Source organism: Uranotaenia lowii, chromosome 3, assembly GCF_029784155.1.
Source record: "Uranotaenia lowii strain MFRU-FL chromosome 3, ASM2978415v1, whole genome shotgun sequence".
NCBI classification, from domain to species: domain Eukaryota; kingdom Metazoa; phylum Arthropoda; class Insecta; order Diptera; family Culicidae; genus Uranotaenia; species Uranotaenia lowii.
The window spans coordinates 370,012,740-370,024,944 of record NC_073693.1 but is presented as its reverse complement, the minus strand read 5'-3'; the positions used below and the strand labels follow the sequence as shown (position 1 = coordinate 370,024,944).

Here is a 12,205-nt window from a genome sequence, read left to right as displayed (position 1 = left end):
AGATTTTCGATGGGGTTCAGATCAGGACTTTGTGGGGGCCATTCAAGGGCTTTTATGCGGCAGGAACGGGAAAATGACTTCATCAGATTGGCCGTATGCTTCGGATCGTTATTCTGCTGTAAAACGAAGCGCTCTTCGAGGCCCGTCTTGATGAGGGGTACTTCGAGGTTTTCCCGCAGGATATTGGAATATGACTCAGCTGTCATGATTCCGTCAATTTTTACCAAATTGCCCACCCCACCCCGAGAAAAGCACCCCCACACCATCACGTTACCTCCTCCGTGCTTGACTGTTCTTTGAATATGGCGATCTTGGAGCTCCTCACCCGACTTGCGCCACATATGATCCCGCTTCTTCCGGTTGAATAGCTCGAATTTGGATTCGTCGGCCACAACAATGTTTTCCAGTACTCGAGCCGTTTATCGGCGTGTTCCTTGACGAACTTGAGCCGCTTAGCCTTATTCACCTGGCTGATGAAAGGCCTTCTCACTGCGATCTTTCTATGGTACTCCTTTGCATGGATGCGGCGACGGATAGTACAACGCAATACCGAAAATTGGAGCTCTTCCTATATCTGCCGGATCGTTATTATTGCTTTTTTCTTCACTTCAAGAATGATTTTCTTGTCCGTTCTGGCATCTGTCTTAGGCTTCAGTCCTCTTCCTGAGCGATCCATCTCCGATCCGAACGTTTTCATCTTCTTCATGATTTTTGATACCGCTGTCTTGCTGATTTCGTAGTTCTTGGCCACTTCCCGGTGCGTTTGACCGTTATTCACATCACGAACAACCAGTTTCCGGATGGACAACGGAATGGAACCAGAAATTTATGCGTTCTCCATATTTTACAACTTATTCGAATGTAGACACCTGTTTGAATACTCCAGAGCCAAGCCAGTTGTTTATGCAACGTCAAAATACACAAAACAAACAAATTCGAAGGGCCTCGCGATGGAAACTTATCGAAATTATATACATTTTTGAGTTGGACACTTTATTTTGCCCATTTTTTTTTGGAATATTATTTGTTTTTTTTTCTATCAGAAAAACTTTCTTTTTTTACCAGCGCAACATTAACAAAAATTAAAAAGAACATAATAAACAATATTTTAAAAATGATTACGATGTGTTTTCGGTGAATTTCAACCAGAAAAATGAAAGAAATGATAAAAAATAGTTTGGACACTTTATTTTGCCCCTCACTGTATCTATCAATGTTTGATTTTACTAGTAACAAACTCTTTATCACCAAAACTAAATGTGTTCGGCCGAATTCGACAAAATTTCTAGTTTAGGAGTTAGGACACTATTTACCAAATCAATAATTTAATAAAATAAGCACCAAAACGGTTATAGTTAAACATGTTTATTGAAAAAACTCTTCCTGAAATGTTTTTAAAAACTAATCTTTTTTATTTCCATATTGTTTTTTTTCCATTTTCAAATAAATTTACCGAATTTTATTGTACCGTTTTTTTTTCAATTGTCTAATCAACTTGCCGGATTTTTCAACTTTTCAATTTTTTAAGACATATTTTTAACAATTGTTTCCTTGTTTTTAAATTCTGAATTTTCGTGTTCTTCAACCATAAGTCTTTAACTCCAAATTTTTAATAATAAAACATAATTTCAACCTTCTGTTCTTTCAGGAACCAATATGTTAATCAAAAGAGTCAAAATACTCAGAGCATGTAATTTAAAGCTTAAAAACTTGCGATTGAAAATTTAAAAACTTTTTTTTAATATTTTTTATATGAAATCATGTTTTTTGGATCGATCATGATTTTTAAATTAATCTAAAAAGTTTGAAAAATTGTTCTAAATAGCAACTTTAAAAATAAATTTTAATACGCAGTGTTAACTAACTTTGTATTTGATTTGTGCTTTCAATATTAATAACAAAAATTTTGAACTCATTATTTTTAATTTTTAATCAGTTTATATCATTCACGTAATTACTCATTTTCTAACATTTCTTTGTCAGTGGAGTTGAACATGAAGTTATTATTTATGCTCCAAGAATGAAATTTTGATAACTGGAGGATTTTACTTTATTAAAGGTTTTATGTCTGGCTTATATAACTGGCACTTTTAAAATAATTATAAATATATTCTTCTTTTTATCCAATTACATTAAACCATCGAACATTGAATAAATTCTGTTCAAAATTCATTTCTTATTCAGTAATCGGTAATTCACATTTTAAATCTTGATTAAATATTTTTTGTTCAAATTAAAAAATTACAGCAGAATTTCTCACTAAACTTCCAGTTGAAAATGAGGAGAAGAATTCCAAATTTAGATGAATTAATAAGATAACAAATTTAGATGAATAAAAATTAACAATTATTATCATTTTCCTAACATCTATTCATGGTAAGTTTTGTACAAGATTGGACATTTATTTTAGAATTCAGATTTTTTTAATTTTAAATTTGCTAAGAAATTCTTTTGAAACTAATTTATTTCTTACTTTCTTGACTTATCGAAAATTTGAAATATTCACGGGCCACATTTTTTGTACTTCAAAGTTACTTTTTTCGTTCTACATAGTCACATATTGGTCACTTTTTTCGGTCCTCAAAGTCACTATTTGGTCACTTTTTTTCAAATTTTGGTCACTAAAGTCACTACTTTTTCATCGTCAAACCGCTATCAGCCCTGCAATTTCAAAAGTTTTTTTAAGTTTTAATGCACGAGCCATTGTATGCTGCCATAAAATTTCTTATATCAGAGTGGGTTCGTAAAGAAACGGTCTACGATGACTAATTTGATGTATTACGTTAGTTTCCTGAGTAATAGTCAGGAGAAAGGTTGTCGAGGGGATTCAGTCAATTGACTTTGCAAAAGCGTTTGACCGTATCCCGAAAAGAATTCTCCTTGCAAAGTAGGATCGCATAGTTTTTCCAGCTTGATTGGACTGCCACATATCTATTGTTCCGACAGGCTTTCACGAAAATTAGGAATTCACGATCACGAACTTTCGACACCTCATCTGGAGTACCGCAGGGAAGTCACCTTGGACCCCTTCTGTTCATAGTTTTCGTGAATGACCTATGTACCTAAAACTTTTCAATCCGACACTCTGCTATATGTGCTGTTGACTGTCTTGCCTCACAAAACGACACGGCAGATTAGAAGACTGATGCCGCTGAAATTGAATGACGGCAAACCCCAAAAAATGTAAGATAGTCAACTTCACTCGTGCATGATACACATTCAACTTCAAATATAAACTTTCGGGATCAACATAGGAGAATGTCAACTACCCTCTCGACCTGGAAACGAAAATTGACAACCAATTAACATTCGCTGAACACATGGCGCTCACGTCTGCGAAGAAATTTGCTGCATAAGGATTTTTCCGTCGTAGCACGAAAGACTTCGACGACGTCTAAGCTCTGAAGCAGTGTACTGCTCTTCGGTACGTAGCATTATGGAATACGCCGCTCAGGTATGGGCTCCTACTCAGAGTACACACTGCTACCGACCGTCCAGTGAAGCTTCGTTAGGTACGCTTGGAACGAACCACTTCGACTTCCGCCACACGAGCAAAGATGTGCTCTGGTAAGTATTGCTTCTCTGGAAAAGCGTCGAACCGAGCTACAACAAGCATTTCTTATCTCATCGTGTTGACTCTGCTTACGCACTGGAACGTGTCAACTTTTACATAAAATGGAATTATCAATATTTTTAGAGCTAGTGATTAGAACAACTACAAGTTATGGGCTTTCTCAACCGTCTTCTTGCGGGACAAACAAATAAAAAAAAATGAGCTTAAGATTGCGTAAATTTAATCAGACATCTAATATTAAATTATTAGGTATATCAATTGTTCCTACAACACGAAGCCAAACTTCCACTCAACTTCGTTGGGAATAATCCTTTTCTGTTTATTTTTCCGCCAGAGACACATTCACCAAATAAAAGCACACATCCAATCTAAATGCAAATGAAGCTTAAAACTTCCCATAGAGAGTTTCCCACAAACATCCAATAGGATCCAATAGGGAACTTTCAAGTTGGCACACGTGTGCGACAGACCACTCACTCTTGTGGTGTTATTTTTGGGTCCGAAATAAAAACCCATTCGGCACAGTCGGATTTTCCCACCTTCTCATACGTATGTAGGTTAGACCAAAAGGGATGCAAGCAAGAAAAAAAAACTAACCTATTCTGACAGGATTTTTGTGCCTACCCTTTTATAATTGATTCTTGAGGTTCCCACTGACCACATCACGGTTGTGTCCAGTGATGTGCATATGTAGGTACCAATAAGCATAATAGACGTGCAAAAACATGAAAAGCTTTACCGAAATGGGATTTTTTCTAATTTAAAGCGAACAATGAGTGTTCAATCTACGTGACCAACTGGAATAATGCGAATGTGCGAAAAGCTTTGCGTTGATCATGGAACACGTGCGTTTCGATGAGTGGAAATGCGCCTCAGACATTCGTATAACGTTATCGAAATGTTCCAAATACTCCACCGAATTCTGTGAAAAATTGTAGCGATAAACTTAATTTCCTAACAGAATGTTAGGATTTAAAGCAATATCCACCAGTCCTTTGACATATAGGTAGTTTGTATCAAGCGACATCAAGTGAAGTTTTTTATGGACTTCTTAATTTTTTTAGAATTTCTTTCTGTTTATTGGTTTTCCTATCTAAAATTTACGTTCGAAAATTCGTTTTCGAAGCAACCCTCGGGCATGAATTCCCAGTAATAAAGATACAATGTCAATGTTTCGGTCAGGTAGGCTCACAAGATTGATTGGACTAAAATAACAGGTAATCAACGCTGTTGGACAAAAGCATCGATTTTACTACGATTGGATTTTTTCCTAACGTGGTGCTTCAATATAAAAGACACAAGAAAATATAAATGTCAAGCTTGTAAACAGAGGTTTGAACTTGTTTTCTTAAGAAAAAACACAGAAGATTACGAAAAAAAAAGTTACAAGGAATCAATTATGTTTTGGGTGTCACACTTTTTGTTCTGTGGCGTTAAGGATCTTTATTAAAGAGAAAGACAGATGAACAATGAATGCAATGCGGTCACAAAACCAAGATCTGCCAGACTTGATAGGGAGTGTTAGATGATTGAACGATTTACCTTTGTGGAATTCTTTTGTTGCAGAACTTTTCGACCACAATGACTGACCGATGCATGGTGGTGGTCAAAGTTGGCTTTCTCTTGTTTCTTTTTTTATGGAACAAATGTGAACTTTGATCCAGACGACACTGAGAAGAAAGGTTTGCATAAAATTGACCTTTTGTGACGATACAAGAAGAAAAGCTATAATTATGCACACTGCTGGAATTGATTCGCGCCGTTTCAATAGAAGGGGGTTATAGAGGAACGATTGAAAACGATTTCGAAACAGATGAAACATCCAAGAAAGATGATACCTTATGGCTAAACAGAGATTCGAATCAGTTCTTTCGAAAACTAGGTTTCCAGTGCTCAAAATCAACTGTTATTCCTGGTCAAAGCATATCGTGAAGAATCGTACCTCACCTGCCCGCCTCGTCCTTATTGAATGTGTCTTGCGGACGATAGCGAAAATCCTTTACGGCATTTTACCTCTTTTATGATTCAGTTTCCACAATGTTTGATATGGCTCGAGAGTTTGCCAAATACCCGACGACATCCTAGCAGGCCACATAAACTTCCCTGGGACCCCGATTGCAATATGACAATCGAAACGACACCATACGGCAGTAGGTACCCTAAAGAGGAGGCCATGAAATATTAATCCCTTCCCTTTCTCCGAGTTGTTTTATTATTGCCATTTTCCCGTTGCCTTCTGCTGCTACTTGCTTACATACTAGGGGATAGCTCGCTAGGATCATCTGCGGCACAAGGGGCTATTCGATGGCCGCGTGTTGGATGACTGAAAAGGATTTAGTGCGATGGGCAGATTTCCTTGTTTTCTTCTTTCTCTGGACGACCATGGACAAAAAAAGGGGACAGATTGTTTCCGCATTGCTGCAGTGACCATGCAATCTGGATTCTGGTGCTCTGGTGTGGGTGTTGATTTAATCAATTCATTACTATTCCCTTCGCAGGGCCGTCTCGACCGATGCGATGTCCAACAACAACGGACGATTGGTCAGCTGCCGCAGAAATAATTGCCGGAGGGTAACATGCGCCTAACATAACGAGTCATGTGTCAATCACTCGTTTATTGTGGAAGAAACTTATTAAAAAATTCAAGGAAATGATAAAAAACGTAATAAAACATAATGATTTGGACGAAACATAAATAACAAACTTTAATCCATTGCTTAATCATAGTGGTAGTTGGACAAAATGATCAATATGATGAATATGAAAAAAAAAAATTCAAAAATGACAAAGATAGCAATGGCATAAATGACGAAAATAATATAAATGACAAAAATGATAAAATTCTAAAAAAATGGCAAAAATGACAGTTTTTTTGGTTATTTTTGCTTTTTAAAAATAACCAAAAGATTAAATCGACAAAAATGATCTAATAGTCCATTTTAAACAAAATTACAAAAATGGAAGAAGAAGATCAAAACGACAGAATGGTACCAAAAATTACAGAAATGTCAAAATTACAAAAACGACCAAAATGATAAAAATTACAAGAATGACGAAAACGACAAAAACATGACGACATTTTTTGACATTTTCGTCGTTTTTGTCATTTTTTCATTTTTGTTATTTTCATCATTTTTGTCTTTTTGTCAAATTTGTCTTTCTTCTCATTTTAAACATTTTTGTTATTTTGTCTTTTTTTTTTGACTATTTTGTCATTTTTTTTCAATTTCGTCAATTTTGTCGTTTTTGTCAATTTTTCTCTTTTTTGTCATGTTTGCATGCAGGGCTAAATGTTGGTCACTTTTCTGTAACTTTGTCAGTTTTTTCAGGCTGATTATTCACAACTTTCTTTTTTAATTTGGTCACTAAAGTCACGATTTCTTACAACTAAGCGAATTTTAGTTTTTTTTTATAAAAGTCCATGGGTTCAAGTCAATTCGATGGGTTCCCACTTTTCATTCGAGTCCTGCGGAAATTCTCAGACATAGTATTCTTAGGAACTTCTGAGATGTTTCTTCAAAGGAGGAGTGAGCCATGACTTTTGGGCAACGCACGCGTTTTTGTTTACGTCCATAAACTTTTTTATATAAATTACAATAAATCTAGAAATTTTAGAACTAAACAGTGGAAAATGATACATTAGGTGACTGGAGGTAGTTCTCGGAGTGGTTTGTGCTTTACTTCGGAATGCTGAATCCTGGTTGATTGAGTTCGGAAGGAATTTTAAAGTCAGCTGGTCCGGACTAGAGAAACAGGTTTCTAGTCGAAAATTTTCAAGACTTATTTGGTGAGATCCAACCTTTTCCATTATATTTAACGTTGTCATTGTATTATTTTCCTAATACACAATCCCCCTTATTCTGCGCCGCGCGTGAGGTGACGATAGTCGAGTCGAGTCGGAGTCACGTGAGTCTTGTCACCTTATTCCCGAAGCCGATGTGACAGAGGTTCATGCCCAGCTGACTACTAGATTAGGATAAGAAAGCAAGAAGTTTATTCTAAAAGACGTTTCTCACCTAAAGCGACTACTGGAATCGGATGACTAGGGTGATTCGACTATCGTCACCTCACGCGCGGCGCAGAATAAGGGGGAATGTCATTAGATTAGTGTAGCTATTTCCAAATTATGCTGTAGGTATAATATATATGTAATCCATATGAAGCGTTTGGTAGGGAACTCCACGTTTTATTCTTCCCCTTGCTCCAGAATCTTTTGCAGTATTTACCACATGGTTGGCCTGGCCGTAGTTATCTCTGCAATGCACGTTTTGTGTAACATAGATAACGTTGAAAAGAAAAATGAAGGACGGCAGGCTTCTCATTTTCCAGGATGCTTACACGCTTTGGCTATGATGGTGCAAGAGGAAGAAGAAGACGAACTTCTGAGATGTTTCTTCAAATGTTTTCAGGCAAATTTGTAAAAGTTTTTGAGGCATTCGAAAATTTCATAAGTTTTTTTGCAATTCTTTAATGAGTTTTTTTTTTGTATTTCTGTAAAAGTTTTACTTATTTTTCATTTGAAATAAATCTTTTCTTTTCAGTTTTTAATTAAAAGTTTTGTTAAGAAAAGAGGTAGGCTTAAAAGCGGCACATTATCTAAAGGCATGGAAAGATTCTGCTTTTTCTACATTTTTAAATTCCATTCTTTTTTTCTAAGTAAAAATATACATTCATTAAATCTGTAATGAATCTTTTCAGAAATGTCTCACTGTTTTTGTAAGTAAATCTTCTTTGAGCTAGTTTTCGGAATCAACGATTCGAGGTGGATGTGAGTAGTCAAACAAGCTAAGCTAAGCTAAGCGGAATGTTCTTTGAGCTAGTTTTGGATTTACAAATTATTTTCTACTTAGTAGAGCTTTCTAGTATAATTCCTCCGCCTTTTTTGTATAATTATCTTGAATCTTTCGTCAATTTTTTGCTTAAGCTTGTAAGCCTTTTGTCAATCTTCTGTCAACATCCTGTTGTTAATCTATTTTCAATCTTTTATCAATGTTTTGTGACTGTCTTATGAGAATCTCTGAATTTTTATTGCATGACCCATACTTTTTTTTTAAATTTATCTGTGAATATTCCGACGTTTTGTCAATCTTTTTCAATACTGATACATAAATTTTCAAACCTACCTTTTATATTTTGTTTGAAATTTCCGATTTCAGTTAATTTCTTTCTTTCTTTTTTTCGAGTCTTTAATTTTTCCAATTTAATTTGAGTGTTCTTCAATTATTTTGTGGCTTAGGTGTAGGGCCAATTTGGAAAATTTAGAAACTTTTTCAGCAAGCAGTATTTGTCTTAAAATTGTTTTATTCGAGTCACTGTTGAGTAACCAAGCAACCAAAAAAAACAGGTCAAACACAGCTTAATCCGCATAATCAATGTACTGAAGTTAATTTTATTTAGCGCAAAATTTAAGTTTTAATTCTTTAAAATTAAAATTTAAGTTTAATTCTTATTAAAATTTTGAAGTCCATTACAGATTTGAACGGCCTGCTGTTCAGCTCACAAGTAATCGTTTAATCGGCAAAAACACAAAAAAAATCTCTTCTCTGGCGGCATCCATTTATTACGTTACGTTCCTAGGGGGGGAGGGAGTAATTTCGAGTGTTACGAATTGTGACACAGGGTAGGACCAACATTTAGCCCTGCAACGTTACGTTACGATTTTTTCCTTCGAAATTTTTTTATTTAAATCGCAGATTTTGAAGTGATGCAATCTTTGCCGGGGAATGATGAGCAAACTAAATTTGTAAGCTTCGAAGCTGCAGCCCGTGGCGTAAAGTATAGCTTTCAAGTCTTCAAGTTCTCAAGCCAGCGGGCATGAGATCGAATCCCGGTCACGGCATACTTAGTACACATTCTGTTGGTTGGTAGTTTTAGCATTTGTAAGATGCTAGCCATCATATCTTCGAAAGATGTAGGCTTAGAGTAAAAAAAAAGGAATCTCTTCGGGGAAACATCAAGTTTCATCGATATCTCGTTTTTTTGTGTTCTTTTTTGTTTTTTTAAACATGATTTTAGCAGTTTGGTATCTTTTCCTCTTATAAAGATTCTGAGAGACTTCTTAAGATCGCTATTTAATATTAATGAAATAATGGTTGGAAAACCGAATATAAGATCCCCTAGAAGTCAATTCTACTTCATCGATTTAAAAAATGCAAGGTTTATCAATTCCGACGAATATTACTAATTGAAGTATATTTTGCATAGGGGAGATGGGGGCATAATGGCCACCTTAAGGAAAACGGTTATTTAACCATAGAAAATAGCTATAATATGGAGGTTACATTATTGTTTCGTGTTCAGACACTTGAAAAGCCTATTCCCTAACGGGCTGAAACGTGAAAAACTAGATGAAAACGTAAAAAAATGCATTTTAAAAATTTTTGCCAAAAGCTGAAAACCATCCACTGTGGAGGCATAATGAGAACCCCCCCTGAGGCAGTATGAGCACCATTAATCAGAGCAAGATGTGCGTTTTTGCCGGGGAATCTAGCAGCGAATTCAATTCGATGAAGTCAGGTGAGTCGTAGATTCATCAAACAAAGCAATAACAAAATAATCTAGGTCTGTTTGTAGAATACAAACAATTCACGCACGCTCATACATTATGTGCTTTGTTCGGAGGATGATGCTACTAGCCGTTTACGAACAATAAAAAAATCGATCATGAATTGTGAATGGAAAAAAAATTACCTCGAACAGAAATCTAACTCTAGTCTTTTGATTACCTCTCCGACACCTTACCAATAGGCTAAATTGTCGGATGAAAACTAGTCAAGGTGTGGCGCTATAAATCAATTTTAATTCGCTGCTAGATTCTACGGCAGAAAATGCTCATTATGCCTCGATAAGATGGTGCTCTATATGCCCCTAGTCAACAAATTTAAGTAAAAACGTGTTTTAAAATTGATAAAAGTGAAAAATCAAAAATTTTTTGATGGAAAAAATTGAGAAACAATGTGTACATCATGTTGCAGTGCGTACATTATAGATCAAGGTTATTTTAAGATTATAAGAGCTTATTTCGTGGTGCTCAAAAATTATAATATTTTCGTAACTTGAGAACCAAGCTAGTTTTTTTTAAATATCTCTGTAAAGATGATAAGGAGATTCCTTTTTTTTGTGAAAAATTAATACTATAGGAAGTACGAAACAAATCCTCATGAAAATTTATTTAAGAAAATACGCACTTTCGTAGAAAAGCGTAGTTCTCATTATGCCTCGGGTGCTCGTTATGCCCTCATCTCCCCTACCAAGTTGTGCTCCTTGAGCAAAATAAAGTAAATAAAGACCATCAGCTAACAAGCACAGAGCAACTGGGAATAAGACAATCAAGAAGTGTTTACAGAGAGTTATCATTAAGTCTGTTTGATATGAAGTGTGGTAGAGCCAATCGACTTCAATCGATTTCAATTAGGTCGAAACGAAACCTGCTGCTGAGCTTGATCGGTTTTGACTATTTTCAACTTGCTTCATTGAACAACAACCAGACTAGTTTCGAGCAAAACATTGGCTCATTGAACAACTACCAGTTGACAGAAACCAGTAGAAACCAATGTCTACTTACGATTGAACGAAGCTATTATTGGGTATTAAGAAGCGATCCGAACAGATATTAATTTAATTTAATTTGTTGTATGTATTTTGAAGAACATTAAAAAATATTATGTTAAAATTCTTCTTTATCCTTCGAGCATTAAAATTTAAAAATATGAGAAGGAGGGGGGGAGGTATTTGTCAGCGTTAATTAATTTTTAGAGGGGGGTGCAACCTTATGATTTGTGACATATGGGAGGAGGGGGTCAAAAAAGTGCTTTTTTTTGCGTTACGTAATTAATGGATGCCGAATCCTCTCTCACTTCGGTCACCTATTTTGATACTCTGTTGCCCTCCAGGTGGTGCTGCCGGTTTCTCGGCGTCCATCTTTTAATATTGCTCCCATCACTTCAATTTATCTCACTTAATTGCTTTGTTTTAGAAGTTGTTCAATACATGCCGGCGCGCACGCCAGTTTTGCCACACATTTGTTTTATTTCATTACTCAAACAATCAAACAATCTAATGAAACAAAAATTAGTCCTGGTATCAGATTTGAACCGACACCCTTCAAGATGATAGCCAAACACGCTGCCACGAGATACCGCCTAGATGTTGCCTCACCGGTAACTAAAATTCGAAGTGGTAATATAAGCTTTCCTGCAAGGGAAGCCAGCGGCCAGCAGCAAAGGCGCATTACTCAACAACATTACGAAACGGCATATGAATCAAACATCGTCGGTTAAAATAATATCGGTTTAAAAAAATTGAAATTCCATGTTCATAACTTTTAAGCATAAAATTATACAGATGCTTGAGTTTATCTAGACATTTAATTCATGAATTTTTTCAACTGATTTTCAATGTGTGCTAAATTCGTGATAAGTAAATACAGTTGGACGAAATTGTTCGAAGGGAAAAAATTGAATCGTTTCAAAAACAATCCTTAGCGAGTTAGCTTTAAGTGGTTCTGAGTTAAAATTTCAGTTATACTTATCAACTATTTCCAATCTACAAAAAAAACAAATATTTATGGATTTGTGATGGCTATTTGAGGAACATTTTGGAACATCAGTTCCATAGAAGGCTATTTGAGGC

General features: G+C 35.6%; 1 protein-coding gene across 1 annotated transcript in view; it reads left to right on the top strand.

Annotated features, from left to right (window-relative positions):
- Positions 1-12,205, top strand: part of LOC129757602 (E3 ubiquitin-protein ligase NRDP1-like) — a 62,730-nt gene that overhangs the window by 49,295 nt on the left and 1,230 nt on the right. The gene's annotated exons all lie outside the window — the stretch shown is intronic.